The sequence below is a fragment of the Bubalus kerabau genome, chromosome 8 (genome assembly GCF_029407905.1).
Source record: "Bubalus kerabau isolate K-KA32 ecotype Philippines breed swamp buffalo chromosome 8, PCC_UOA_SB_1v2, whole genome shotgun sequence".
NCBI classification, from domain to species: domain Eukaryota; kingdom Metazoa; phylum Chordata; class Mammalia; order Artiodactyla; family Bovidae; genus Bubalus; species Bubalus kerabau.
In genome coordinates this window covers 97,940,912-97,953,976 of record NC_073631.1, presented here as the reverse complement: position 1 = coordinate 97,953,976, position 13,065 = coordinate 97,940,912, and the positions used below count along the sequence as shown (strand labels likewise).

At 44.1% G+C, this 13,065-nt stretch overlaps 1 non-coding gene across 1 annotated transcript; it reads left to right on the top strand.

The window, feature by feature from the left end:
• The first annotated feature begins 8,914 nt into the window (after nucleotides 1–8,914).
• Nucleotides 8,915–9,044, top strand: LOC129659738 (small nucleolar RNA SNORA13). The gene has a single exon (XR_008718213.1). It is a non-coding gene; the product is annotated as a small nucleolar RNA SNORA13 (small nucleolar RNA).
• The last annotated feature ends 4,021 nt before the right edge of the window (nucleotides 9,045–13,065 follow it).

Below are 13,065 nucleotides of genomic sequence, written 5' to 3'. Positions count from 1 at the left end.
AGCATATAAACACTCATTTTTTAAAAGCCTATGACAAGAGAAGTTATCCATCTATCAAAGCAAACTGGTCTGCTTTCAGATCTACCCCTGATCACTTGCACGTGGTTGAACTGAACTCAGCACTTCTCAGCACAATGGGGAGCCACCACAACCCCTGGATTTTCTTGTGCTTTCCCACTATTAGAGCTAAATTGTGCCCCTTCTCCCCAGATTTCCAATACCCCAGAATGTGACTACTTGGATATAGAGGCTTTACAGAGGTAATTACATTCAAGTGCGGTCATAGGGTGGACCCTAATTGAAAATGGTGTCCTCGTAAGAAGAGAAAGTTAGGACACAGACCTGTACAAAGTGAAATTGAGTGAAGTTGCTCAGTCATGTCCGACTCTTTGTGACCCCTTGAGCCCACCAGGCTCCTCCGTGCCTGGGAGATTTTCCAGGCAAGAATACTGGCATGGGTTGCCATTTCCTTTTCTCCAGATCTTCCTGACCCAGGGATTGAACCCGGGTTTCCCACATTGTACGCAGACGCTTTACTGTCTGAGCCACCAGGGAAGTCCAATGTAAGATACAGAAAGAAGACAGCCAGATGGAGAAAGGCCTCTGAAGAAATCAACCCTCCTGACACCTTGATCTCAGACTTCCAGCCTCCAGAATTGTGAGAAAATACGTTTCTGTTGTGTAAGCCACCCAGGCTATATAGCGCTTGTCATGGCAGCCCTAACAAATACACCCACTCATCGTATTAATTAGATGCTTGGTGACAGTAACGGCTAGTTTTCTGGGGCAACGTAGCTAGTTGTGTCTTGTTGATCACATATCAGTCTAGATGTTGCTGTGAAGGTACATTGACATGTGATCAACATTTAAATCAGCAGACTCAGACTCGGCATAATATGGGTGGGCTTCATGCTAGCAGTTGAAGGACTGGAAAGACTGAGATCCCCAAAGAGAAAGGAGTTCTGACTCCAGGCTGTCTTTGGACTCCCGACTGCAGCATCAACTCCGGCCAGCCTTCCCTGCGGAGAGCAGACTTGCCAGTCCCCACAGGTGCACCTGTGTTTAAACATACCTTCCCCTCACTGCCACACACATACATACTTCTACACACATCCTATGGTTCGGATTCTCTGGAGAACTCTGACTAACACAGCCAATAAGGACTGGTTTTCCAGGTACTTAACCCCATGCTGTTGTACTTTATGCAAAACACCTATTAATTTATTTCCAGATTTGTGACTGGAAGAGCTTGTCAGATATTTTCAAATTAATTCATCAGTGTGCTGTGCTTTCTTTTTAATGATGACATTGAGCTTTTGCTAGAGGATGTCATCAGAGAGCCAGAAGGAATAAAGGCCCATCTCTCATCCGGATGCCTAACAATTTACACCCACGGTGCGCTGGAGCGCTGACAGCCGGTAAATTCCAATAGGGTGAACAGTGAAGGTTATAATTTTTAAACTGTCTTTGTTATGAGCATCCTGCTTTTGCCTTTTGATCCTGCCTAATCTTGTTCCACCCTGTACATTTGCCGCCTCACTTCTTTCTTCAGAAATGACAAGTTCTCTTTCTGCTCTGTTAAGTGCGTACACCCGAGCTGCTTATCCAGAGAGAAATCGGATAAGATAAGTTAGATAAATGTGGAGGGTTTGGCTAGGGAAGAAACAAAGACACCAGACAAGGAAGTCTGAGGAATGTCATCAGGTTGCATGAGGTACCTGGAGGGCAGGGTACCCCGAGGAGTGGGGGTGGTAAGGAACGACCCTATGCTCACCTGTAACCAGGAACACTTATTTGTGACACCCAGCTGACGGAAGATAACTGGGTGACCAAGCGATAAAGAGCTAAACAAAGCCAACAGAACTACGTAGCTTGCACTCATGAGACTAGCGTTCTTGTCGCCTTGCTCTAAAAAGTCATTGCCCAGAAGTTTCCTTCTCCAATACACCTGTGAATTTCTGAATTTGAAGAGGCTTCCTGTGGAAGTGGGAGAATGCAGAGACAAACAAGAGGCACCCTGGCCCTCATGAAGAGAGTGATATGCAAGGGGTAGAGCCAGTTTCTGCCGGACTTTGAAAGAGCTCCGAGGCAGCCCACAAGGCAGACACCAAAGCCGTTTGGGAAATCTTGCTCACCAGGGCACTAAGAAGCAGTCCTGTTTGGTGGACTTTCTGCAGGGATGGAAGTGTTTCACAACTGCACTATCCACTAGGTGCTACGGAGCACCTGAAATGTTGCTGATGAAACTAAGCCACTTGATTTTATTTTTTATATAATTAAAATGTAAATAGTCACACGTCATTGGTCAACACAGCCATGTGGTCTTCATAACACCGTGATTGATGTGTCTCACAGCACATCAACACGTCAGCAGTCTGGGAAAGGATTATTCCAAACAAGTGAACTCAGTGATCCTCTTGCTACTGGGTGCTCTGTAGTTAAAATCACTAGCAATCTGAAGAGCTGGGTGGGACCAGAGGGAATGATGGCACCTCCTGAAGACCTGAAACCACCGGGGGAGGGGGGGAAGCTTAGCCACCTGGCAGGACCTAACCTGGTGAGCAGTGAATTACAGCATCTTCTGTAGGAAGCACTAGTGTTACGTTCACCAAATATGATAAGACAGACCCCTGCCTAACAGTCAGTTATAACTCAAGAAACAGGGCTAGAATTTCCCACCTTTGGTTTCCTTCCAAAGGTGGAATTTTTCTTTAAATTTACTTCAATTTAGAATAGATTTGGAAGAAAAATTCTTCCAGCTGTTAAGGAGCATTCTAAATAAGAGAGAGTAACATTTGTCAAGCGTGTCTGGGGAGAGTTTTTGTTCAAGTGATTAGAAGTGAAATGAACTTGGAATGAGGAAATTTCTCATATTTGACATGATGGCAGAAGAATATTGAGCAAGAAAATAATTTGGCATTTGGTCCCCAGCATGAGTTCGTACATGCAAGCCCGTTAACTCACATTAGGAAGGAAATGCGCTTTTACTGGGACATATGCTGGGCTGAACCCGAGACTCCAAAGTTCTGACGTAAGGACATGACTTCCTCTCCTTAATGACTGGGGGACAGTCGAGACGTGAGGGGCCTCCTCTCCTTCATCCACATGGATGGGGGAACAAATGCTTCCTCAGGGTTTTTGCAAGGAAGAAGACCAGAACCATAAATCACAAATGCAAAGTACCCCTCAATATAAATTAACAAAGAGCTTACTTATTTGATTTCCTTTTGGGGGAGGGGAGAATGAAGGATTACTTGAGTATAATATGGAAGTGGTTCAATAGCACCATTACAACTGAGTTTTCAAAAGAGCAGGGAACTTCCTTAAATGGTTTCAAAATGAAAAGTACTATTGGTTTCATATGCAGGTTTTTAAAAGAATTATTAAAGGTTGAGAGAGGAGTGAGTGGCTGCAATGTGCCCTGGGGCCAACTTCCAAATAAGGATTGTGCCTTGAGTCACTTCTGAAAAATAAGTAAACGAATTCTTTGCTGACAGATGTTGATCAAGTCCATCTGCTTGTGCCCATGAGAAGGCACCACCTCACACTATTTCGGAAATGGTCATCCTGAGTCAGACCCAGTAGTCATAGCTGATACATCCGATTTCCCTTTCTTTCTTTTTTTTTTTTTTTTTTGCTCCATCCTCTGTATCTACCCAAATTTAGTCTTCTTCCCTCAGAGACACTTAACCATGTTAGTATCATCCTTAGTCCTAAAGAGCAAGAAGAGAATTTCCATGGTGGTAGAAGAACTCAACTAAGAATAGAAAGCTGCATAATTTACTGTCCAAACTGAGAAGTGAGAGGAGGCCTTCTAGTAATTATGCTGGAACCACAAGTATAAAAAGATCACCCTAATCGAATAAATAAACAGAAAAATATGTAAAGGTCAGCCTCATTTGTATCAAAGCAACATAAAATGAAACCAGCAGAGACCCACCAGAATGACAAAAACGAGCAAGTTCAACAATACCAGATGTTGGTAACACGGAACCTGGAACTCACAGTGCCGGGAGCACATTTTACAGTGACTTTTGAGAACAATTTGACATTATCTAGTAAAGATGAACAAGTATGTATCCTATAATTTCAGCAATTTCATGCCCATAAAATAGGTACTAGCTGTGGAGTGGCCAAGATGGGGGAGAAGGAAGATCCTGAGCTTGCCCCCTCCCACGGGCACACCAAAACTTCAGCTGTTTATAGCGACCAGCAATGAGAAAGACCTGAAGACCAGAAGAAGGATCTACAACTAAAGATATGAATATGGACCCACGTGAGATGGAAATTAGGGCCAGAGATGCAGTATGATTTCCCTGGTGGCTCAGACGGTAAAGCGTCTGCCTACAATGTGAGAGACCCGGGTTTGATCCCTGGGTCAGGAAGATCCTCTGGAGAAGGAAATGGCACCCCACTCCGGTACTCTTGCCTGGAAAATCCCGTGGACGGAGGAGCCTGGTAGACTACAATCCATGGGGTCTCAAAGAGGCGGACGTGACTGAGCAACCAAACTTTCACTACACCCATACCCCTGGGTAGGCAACCCACAAATTGGAGGATTATTACTATGGCAGTAGTCCTCCCCAAGGAGCAAGGAGACCAAGCCCCAGATAGGGCTCCCCAGCTTGAAGGTTACCCGGAAGATAAGCCATCAGAAGGCCATCGGGGCTTGCTTTCAGGAGAGCCAGAGGGCTGTAGGAAATAAAGACTCCATTTTTAAAGGGCACACACAAAATTACACACACCCAGGACCCAGGGCATAAAGAGTAATTTGAAAGGAGTCTGGGTCAGAGAAGCAAGAGACAACAGGGGATCACCTTAGAGACAGAGGCGGGCAGCTACCAGTTTAGGGAGCTCATCCTACCGTGAGGACATGGGTGTTGCAAGCGCCATTTTGGAATCCTCCCTCTAGCTTATTAGTGCTGGGGCCCAGCCCTGCCCCACCAGCTAGTCGGCACCAGTCCTAGAAAACCCAGGTCAAACAGCTGTCCAGGCAGGGTCACAGCCCCACCTGCCAGCAGGCTGGCTGCCATAGGACCCCTGAACTGCAGGCTGCCCCAGGTCCTGGTGCTGCCCGCCAGTATGTCAGCAGTAGCCCAGGACAGCCAGCGCCCTGAGCCAGCATTCGGGATCTGGCCCTGCCCGCAGCAGGCTGACACCAGATCCAACCCCCTGACCTTGCAGCCACAGACCCCAGGACCCAGCTCTGCCCACCGGTTGGCAGACACCAGCCATAGGACCCCCTGAGCCGAGGCCCCACCTAGCAGCAGCTGGAAGCCTCCACACTAGGCAAGGCCTGACAACCAACCTGGCCAGGGTTATCCACACCTACCAGCCCACTACAGCAGAAGGGTACACACTGCACAGACAGAGGGTGCCCCCAGAGCACATAGCTCTAGAGATCAGAAGGGAGTGCCCTGCTGGGCCTCAGAGGACTCTCTCATGTAAGGCCGTATCTCCAAGATCAGGAAACATAACCAATCTTCCAAATACATAGAAACATATAATAGAGAGGGGCTTCCCTGGTAGCTCAGCTGGTAAAGAATCCACCTGCAATGTGAGAGACCCTGGTTTGATTCCTGGGTCGGGAAGATCCCCTGAAGGAGGGCATGGGAACCCACTCCAGTATTCCTGCCTGGAGAATCCCCAAGGACAGAGGAGCCTGGCGGGCTACAGTCCATGGGGTTGCAAAGAGTCAGCCATGACTGAGCGCACACAGCAGAAATACAGAATCAGGCAAAGTGAGTCGGAGAAATATGTTCCAAACAAAGGAACATGAGAAAACTCTAGAAGGAGAACTAAGTGGAGATAACCAGTCTACTCAAGAAAGAATTCAAGGTATGACTGTAAAGATGGTCAAAGAACTCAGAAGAAGAATGGAATATATCTTCTCATCGGAAGACAGAGGTATAAAACAAAGAGTTGGAAAATACAAAGAGAACCAAAAAGAGCTGAAGAATATACTAACTGAAGTGAAAAAATGCACTAGAAAAAAGTCACGAGTAGATTAGCAGATGAGAGAAGCAGATCAGCAACCTGGAAGACAGAATAAAATCAGAGGGAAGCTGAACAGAAAAAAGTAAAATAATTTGAAAAAATGAGGACAGTTTCAGAGACCTCTGAAACAACATCCAGCATGCTATTAATAATATTGACATTATAGAGGCCCCAGAAGGAGAAGACAGAGAGGAACAGAGAACATATTTGAAGACGTAACAGCTGAACTAACTTGGGAAAGGAAACAGACATCCAGGTCCAGAAAACACAGAGAGCCCTGAACAAGATGAACCCAAACAGAAGCACACCAACTGCAACTAAAATGGCAAAAATTAAAGAGAGAATATTAAAAGCAACAAGGGAAAGCAACCAGTTATGTACAAAGGAACTCCCGTAATACTATCAGGTTAGAAGGGAGTGATACATTTAAAACGATGAAAGGAAAAATCCTACAACCAAGAATACCTGCCTAAGCCATCAGTCAGATTTGAAGGAGAAATAAAGAGTTTTACAGACCAGCAAAAGCTGAAAGACTCCAGCACCATGAAACTAGCTTTACAAGAAATGTTAAAGGGACTTCTCTAAACAGTAAGGGAAAAGGCCACAACTGAAAATTTTTAAATTATGAAAGGACAAATATATAGCAAAAGTAGTAGATAAACTACCTATAAAGCTAGTAGGAAGGTTAAAAGACAAAAGTACAAAAAAGCATCTATATCTATACTAAGTAGTTAAGCAATACACAAAAAGATGTAAAATATAACATCAAAAATATTAAATGTGTGTACAGGGGAGTAAAAATGCAGGGTTCTTAGATTTGTAAACTTTAGATCATCAACTAAAATACTCATATATATTGTTAATATGAACCTATAGTAACCACACGGAGAAGGCGATGGCACCCCACTCCAGTACTCTTGCCTGGAAAATCCCATGGACGGAGGAGCCTGGTAGGCTGCAGTCCATGAGGTTGCGAAGAGTCGGACACGACTGAGCGACTTCACTTTCACTTTTCACTTTCATGCATTGGAGAAGGAAATGGCAACCCACTCCAGTGTTCTTGCCTGGAGAATCCCAGGGACGGGGGAGCCTGGTGGGCTGCCGTCTATGGGGTCGCATAGAGTCGGACACGACTGAAGTGACTTAGCAGCAGCAGCAGCATAGTAACCACAAACGAAAAATCTACAGTAGATATACACACACACACAAAAGAGAAAGGAATGCAAACATAATACTAAAAATAATTAGCAAATCACAAGGGAAGAGACCAAAAGAAGAAAGAAACGAAAGAGAACTGCAAGACAATGCCAAAACATCAACAAAATGCAATACATACATAATTAGCAATAATTAGTTAATTGTAAATGGACTAAATGTCCAATCAAAAGATAAAGAGTGGTTGAATGAACACAAAAACAAGACACATATATATGCTGCCTACAGGAGACTCACTTCAGATCTAAAGATAACACAGACTGAAAGAGAGAGGATTAGAAAAGATAGTCCATGAAAATGGAAATAGAAAGCTGAGGTAGCAGTGCTTATATAGACAAAACAAACTTTAAAACAGACAGTTACAAGAGACAAAAAAGGACATGACATAATGTAAAGGGTTCAGTCCCAGAGGAAGATAAAACAGCTGTAAATATGCATGCACCCAAAACAGAAGCACCTGAATACATCAGCCAAATATCAGCAGTCATAAAAGAAGATGACAGTGACATAATAATAGGAGGTGACTTTAATGACCAAATTATGTCAAAGGACAGATCATCCTGAGAGGAAAAAAAAAATTATCTATCTATCTATCTATCTATATATATATATATATATATCCATCCAGAAGCAGCAGAATACACATTCTTTTCAAGTGCACATAGGACATTCTCTGGGATAGATTCACATGCTAAACCATAAAACAAGCCTCAATAAATTTAAGAAAATTTAAATCATATCAAGCATCGTTTCTTACCACAATGCTATGAGACTAGAAATGCACTACAGGAAAAAAACTGCAGAAAACAGAAACACATAGAGGCTACACAACCGGCCAGTAAACAATCAGTGGGTCACTGAGGAAATCAGAGACGTACGTACCCGGAAACAAACGAGAACAAAAGCACAGAGGTCCAAAATGTACGGAACTCAGTTAAGGCAGTTCTAAGAGGGAAGTTTATGGCAACACAAGCCCACCTCAGGAAATAAGAAATACCTCTAACCACCTAACCTCACACCTAAAAGAACTGGATAAAGATAAAGAAGAACAAACAAAGCCCAAAGTTAGTGGGAGAAAATAAATCATAAAGCTCAGAGCAGATATATAAATGAAATAGATACTTTTAAAAAATAGAAAAGATCAGTAAAACTAAAAGTTGAATATTTGAGAAAAGGTAAGCAAAACTGATGGAGAAGGCAATGGCACCCCACTCCAGTACTCTTGCCTGGAAAATCCCTTGGACGGAGGAGCCTGGTAGGCTGCAGTCCATGGGGTCACTAGGAGTCGGACACAACTGAGCGACTTCACTTTGACTTTTCACTTTCCTGCATTGGAGAAGGAAATGGCAACCCGCTCCAGTGTTCTTGCCTGGAGAATCCCAGGGACGGGGGAGCCTGGTGGGCTGCCGTCTATGGGGTTGCACAGAGTTGAACACGACTGGAGCGACTTAGCAGCAGCAGCAAGCAAAATTGATAATTTAGCCAGTTGCCAAAAAAAAAAAAGAGAGAGAGGGCCAAAATAAATAAAATTAGAAATCAAACAGGAGAAGTTACAAGAGACACCAGAGAAATACAAAGGTTCATAAGAGATTATTATTAATTATACACCAACAAAATTGAAAACCTAAATAAATGAACAAATTCCTAGAAATGTACAATCTCCCCAGATTGAATCAGAAACAAAGAGAAAATATGAACATGCAGCCTTTGTGCTGCCCGTTCACTTTTGGAAATCAGTGACTGTGGTGTCAAGGCATAAACCAAACACTTTTGCAGCCTTTTCTGCCCTTGTATCTGAAATCTTTGGAGTAGGAGCTGCATAAGTAATAGCTGGGGGAAAAAAAAAAAAAAAAAGGCAACCTAGACAGCATGTTAAACATATTAAAAGGCAGAGACATTACTTTGCCAACAAAGGTCCGTCTCTAGTCAAAGCTATGGTTTTTCCTGTGGTCATGTATGGATGTGAGAGTTGGACTATAAAGAAAGCTGAGCGCCCAAGAATTGATGCTTTTGAACTGTGGTGTTGGAGAAGACTCCTGAGAGTCCCTTGGACTGCAAGGAGATCCAAAAGTCCATCTTACAGGAGATCAGTCCTGAATATTCATTGGAAGGACTGATGCTGAAGCTGAAACTCCAGTACTTTGGCCACCTGATGCAAAGAACTGACTCATTGGAAAAGACCCTGATGCTGAGAAAGACTGAAGGTGGGAGGAGAAGGGGATGGAAGAGGATGAGATGGTTGGATGGCATTACCGACTCCATGGACATGAGTTTGAGTAAACTCCAGGAGTTGGTGATGGACGGGGAGGCCTGGCGTGCTGCAGTCCATGGGGTCACAAACAGTCAGACACGACTGGGCGACTGAACTGCTTGATTCTTACATGTCACCAGGCAGGTTCCTGGAACGCTCTCTGGTTTTCCAGCAGGTGGTGCTACAGCTCCACTTGGTGGCTTCTCCCCTGCCCACACTGTGTAGCCTGTCTTCGCGGGCTTTGTGTCCACAGGAGCTTGCTTTCGCAGCTGCACTGTGACGCACTCACGTGGAGATGCCACAGACTAGGCTGAGGTGTGGGTTTAACACTGGCCCATGGATCTAGTAGGGAGATGCACAGGTGGTACTCCGAGGGATTTGTGGCTGCCCTTCCTGCTGAGTGCAATCAACAGGAAAGGCTTCCCTTCTCTGCCCCTTTCCCCACCTCCAGTCATGAAAGACCCACCTCAGGACCCTGAGTGCTGCTGGAGAGAACCGGGTTTGTCCCACACAACTGGAATAGCTGGCTACTCACTCCCAACTCTCCTTCCCCCTGGGGAGAGGGTGCCACCATTGATTATGTCAGCCTGGCACAGTGCTTCCTTGGCGGGGGGACACTAGGAAAGCTTCTCATACCACCCCCTCTGCTGTGACCAAACTGTGTTTGGTCTGCTGTGTTTTGTTTTTGTTGTGTCTAGAATGGCGTGCTGGAATCTCCCCTCAGGACGGCTGGACTTCTGCAAATTCTCTCTCATGCACGAGTATCTGCCCAGGTCAGCACTCTCCAGGTGTTTTTGTTTTTTCTTTTTTCCCAATCACAGCAAGAGTGGGATTTGGGCAGGTTCACTGGCTCCCCTGGTTTTGCCGCCTATACTGAAATCTGTCTGCCTATTACTGGGTATACAGGTAGGTGGGCCTCCCAGATCCTGCAACTCCCACAAAGGTGCCTTTGTTTGTGGATGGATGTCTGTTTTGTGTAATAATGTTCATTCTTTACATTTCATAAGTAGACAAGTATCGTGTAAACAAATGATATGATGAGAAGTGTGAAAGCTATGAGAGTTGCTGCCTTCTGTGTACATAATGGGATTGCTCTCTGGTTCTTTGTGGCTGGGCAGGAGCTGAAGCATGTATAAATTATAGACAGCGGGGCAGAGCTTGGACTTTATTACGAGGCAGCCACTGGTGGGTTTAGGAGGATGATAAGATATACATCACATTTTAAAGGGGGGTAATTCTGGTGGTGTATGGAGGAGGTACTGTTGAGGGCAACTGTGGAACCACAGAGCCCAGTTAGAGACGTAGTAATGGTGAGATGGTGGTGACTTGAATGTCACCAATTACAGGCAAAACAGAAGTAGAAGTTTTTGGAACGCATTTTGCAGGTGTACCTGATGTGACTTACAGAAAAGTGGGAAATAAGAGTTGAGGCGAAGGGGTGGATTGCAGATGATCACCATTTTGGGTTGAACAAGTGAATATATGATAGGGCCATGTACAGAAATGGAAGCAAATGAAGGATTAACAGGCATGAAGAGAGGGAATGGAGCCCATTTTTCTCTGCATTAGCTTTAGACAGCTGTGTGCACATGTTAAACAAGCAACTAGAGATTCAGTCTCATCTCTCAAGGGAACACCTGAGCCAAAGATGTATATATTTGGAAGTCACCAGTATACAAATATATTTAACTCAAAGGACTAAATTAGATCATCCAGGGAGAATATACATAGGATAAAAAATGAAAAAGATAGGAGAAAAACCTGGCCTGTATGTGGTCACAGAAGCCAAAAGAAGAAAGTGTGTTTTGAATGTTGTTGAGAAACTGAATGAGGCATGAAGCGATTATAGTAGTTGACAAACGGAGCCGACTGGCAGCTTTGACAAGGGAAGTTTCAACAGAGTTCTGTGTGATGGCGGTCGGGGCAGGGGAGGCAGTCTGAGAGGGCTGAGGAGAAAATGGAAGAAAATGACAAAAGAGAATGAAGGGAATTTTGGTACGTTTCCCTCTGAAGGGGAGGCACAATGGGCTTGGCGAAGACGCGTGGTCAAGGCCAGTTTTCTTTCTTTTAGGATGAGGGGTACTAGAGGGCGCTTGTTTGCTGCTGGTGATTCAGCAGTGGGGAAGGAACCAAAGATGCAGGAGAATAAGAAGTTAATTCTCCAGGGAAGAGAGGGGTCTGGTGGAGGGCACAATATGGAGGGGCTGTCCCTTCACTCTTCCATCCAAGGAGGGAAAAGGCAGGCGGATGTCTGTATGTCTGTATGTCTGTATGTTTTAATGATGAAACTATGAGACAGGGCTCTTTGATTGTGGCTCTTTTCACTGACTTATATACAAAATAAGTAGAATAATATTTGATGGAACTGAGGTAAAGACCCTACTGCATATCAAAAAGATTCCCATGAAACAATAAATTAATGAAAAGCATTCAACACCTATACATTTCTTGGTTAATCTTAAGATTTAAAGGTAAAGAATAAATCCTATGATCCCATGGATTATACAGGGCCAGAATACTGGAGTGGGTAGCCTTTCCCTTCTCCAGGGGATCTTCCCAAGCCAGGGATCGAACCCAGGTCTCCCACATTGCAGCAAGTAAGTTGAAAATACAATTATAAACAAAGCCAAAAGGCAAGCTGCACTTCTGATCCAATCACGATGGAATAATTAGTATCAGATGAATTCTCTTACTATAAACAACTATAAAAGATGCACAGTGTACATTTAAGAACTGTTTATAGTATTTGGAGAACATGTAACACAGGCAGGATTTGAGGGGCGACAGTACCTGAGACAAGGGAAACACGGTGAAGGAGGGTTTCTCATTTCCTCAGGCCTTTCCTTTGAGGGCACTTGCTGTTTCACAGTAAAGCAGGGAATAGAGTCCTGCGGGAGAGCAGACAATAGAATTTTCTTTTAAATTTAGAGATGAAGCAATCCTACACAGAGAGAATTCAAAAGAATCAACCAATAAACTATATTAATAAATGCATTAAGGTCACTAGATACAAGACTAATACTAAAAAATCAATTGTCTTTCTACATGCTGGCAACAAAAAATTAGACAATGGAATTTCTAAAACTGTGTTAGCTTTGACTTACCGATATAGAGTACAAACCAGCAATTACCTGTGTGTGTGTGTGCCCGCTAAGTCATGTCTGACTCTTTGCGACCTCATGGGCTGTAGCCCACCAGGCTCCTGTCCGTGGAATTTTCCAGGCAAGAATACTGGAGTGGGTTGCCATTTCCTTCTCCAGGGGATCTTCTCACCCAGGAATCAAACTCGGGTCTCTTGCATCTTCTGCATTGGCAGGCAGATTCTTTACCACTGAGCCACCTGGGATGCCCATGGTTACCAGTGGCAAGAGGGACAGGGGAAGGGCCAATATAGGAGCGGGGGGAAAGGATTATTATGGGGTTACACGAAATCAGGTGTGTGAAAGTTTTGAAAATTGTAAAGTACTATAGAATTTAAAGAATCTTTCATTTATTTTTCTAAAAATGGGCTGAATTCATATCATACCACAGTATGGATGTCCGAAAATAAAACATCGTCAGATAAGCTCTTGGAAGCAATAGAAAGACAGTCTTAAATATTC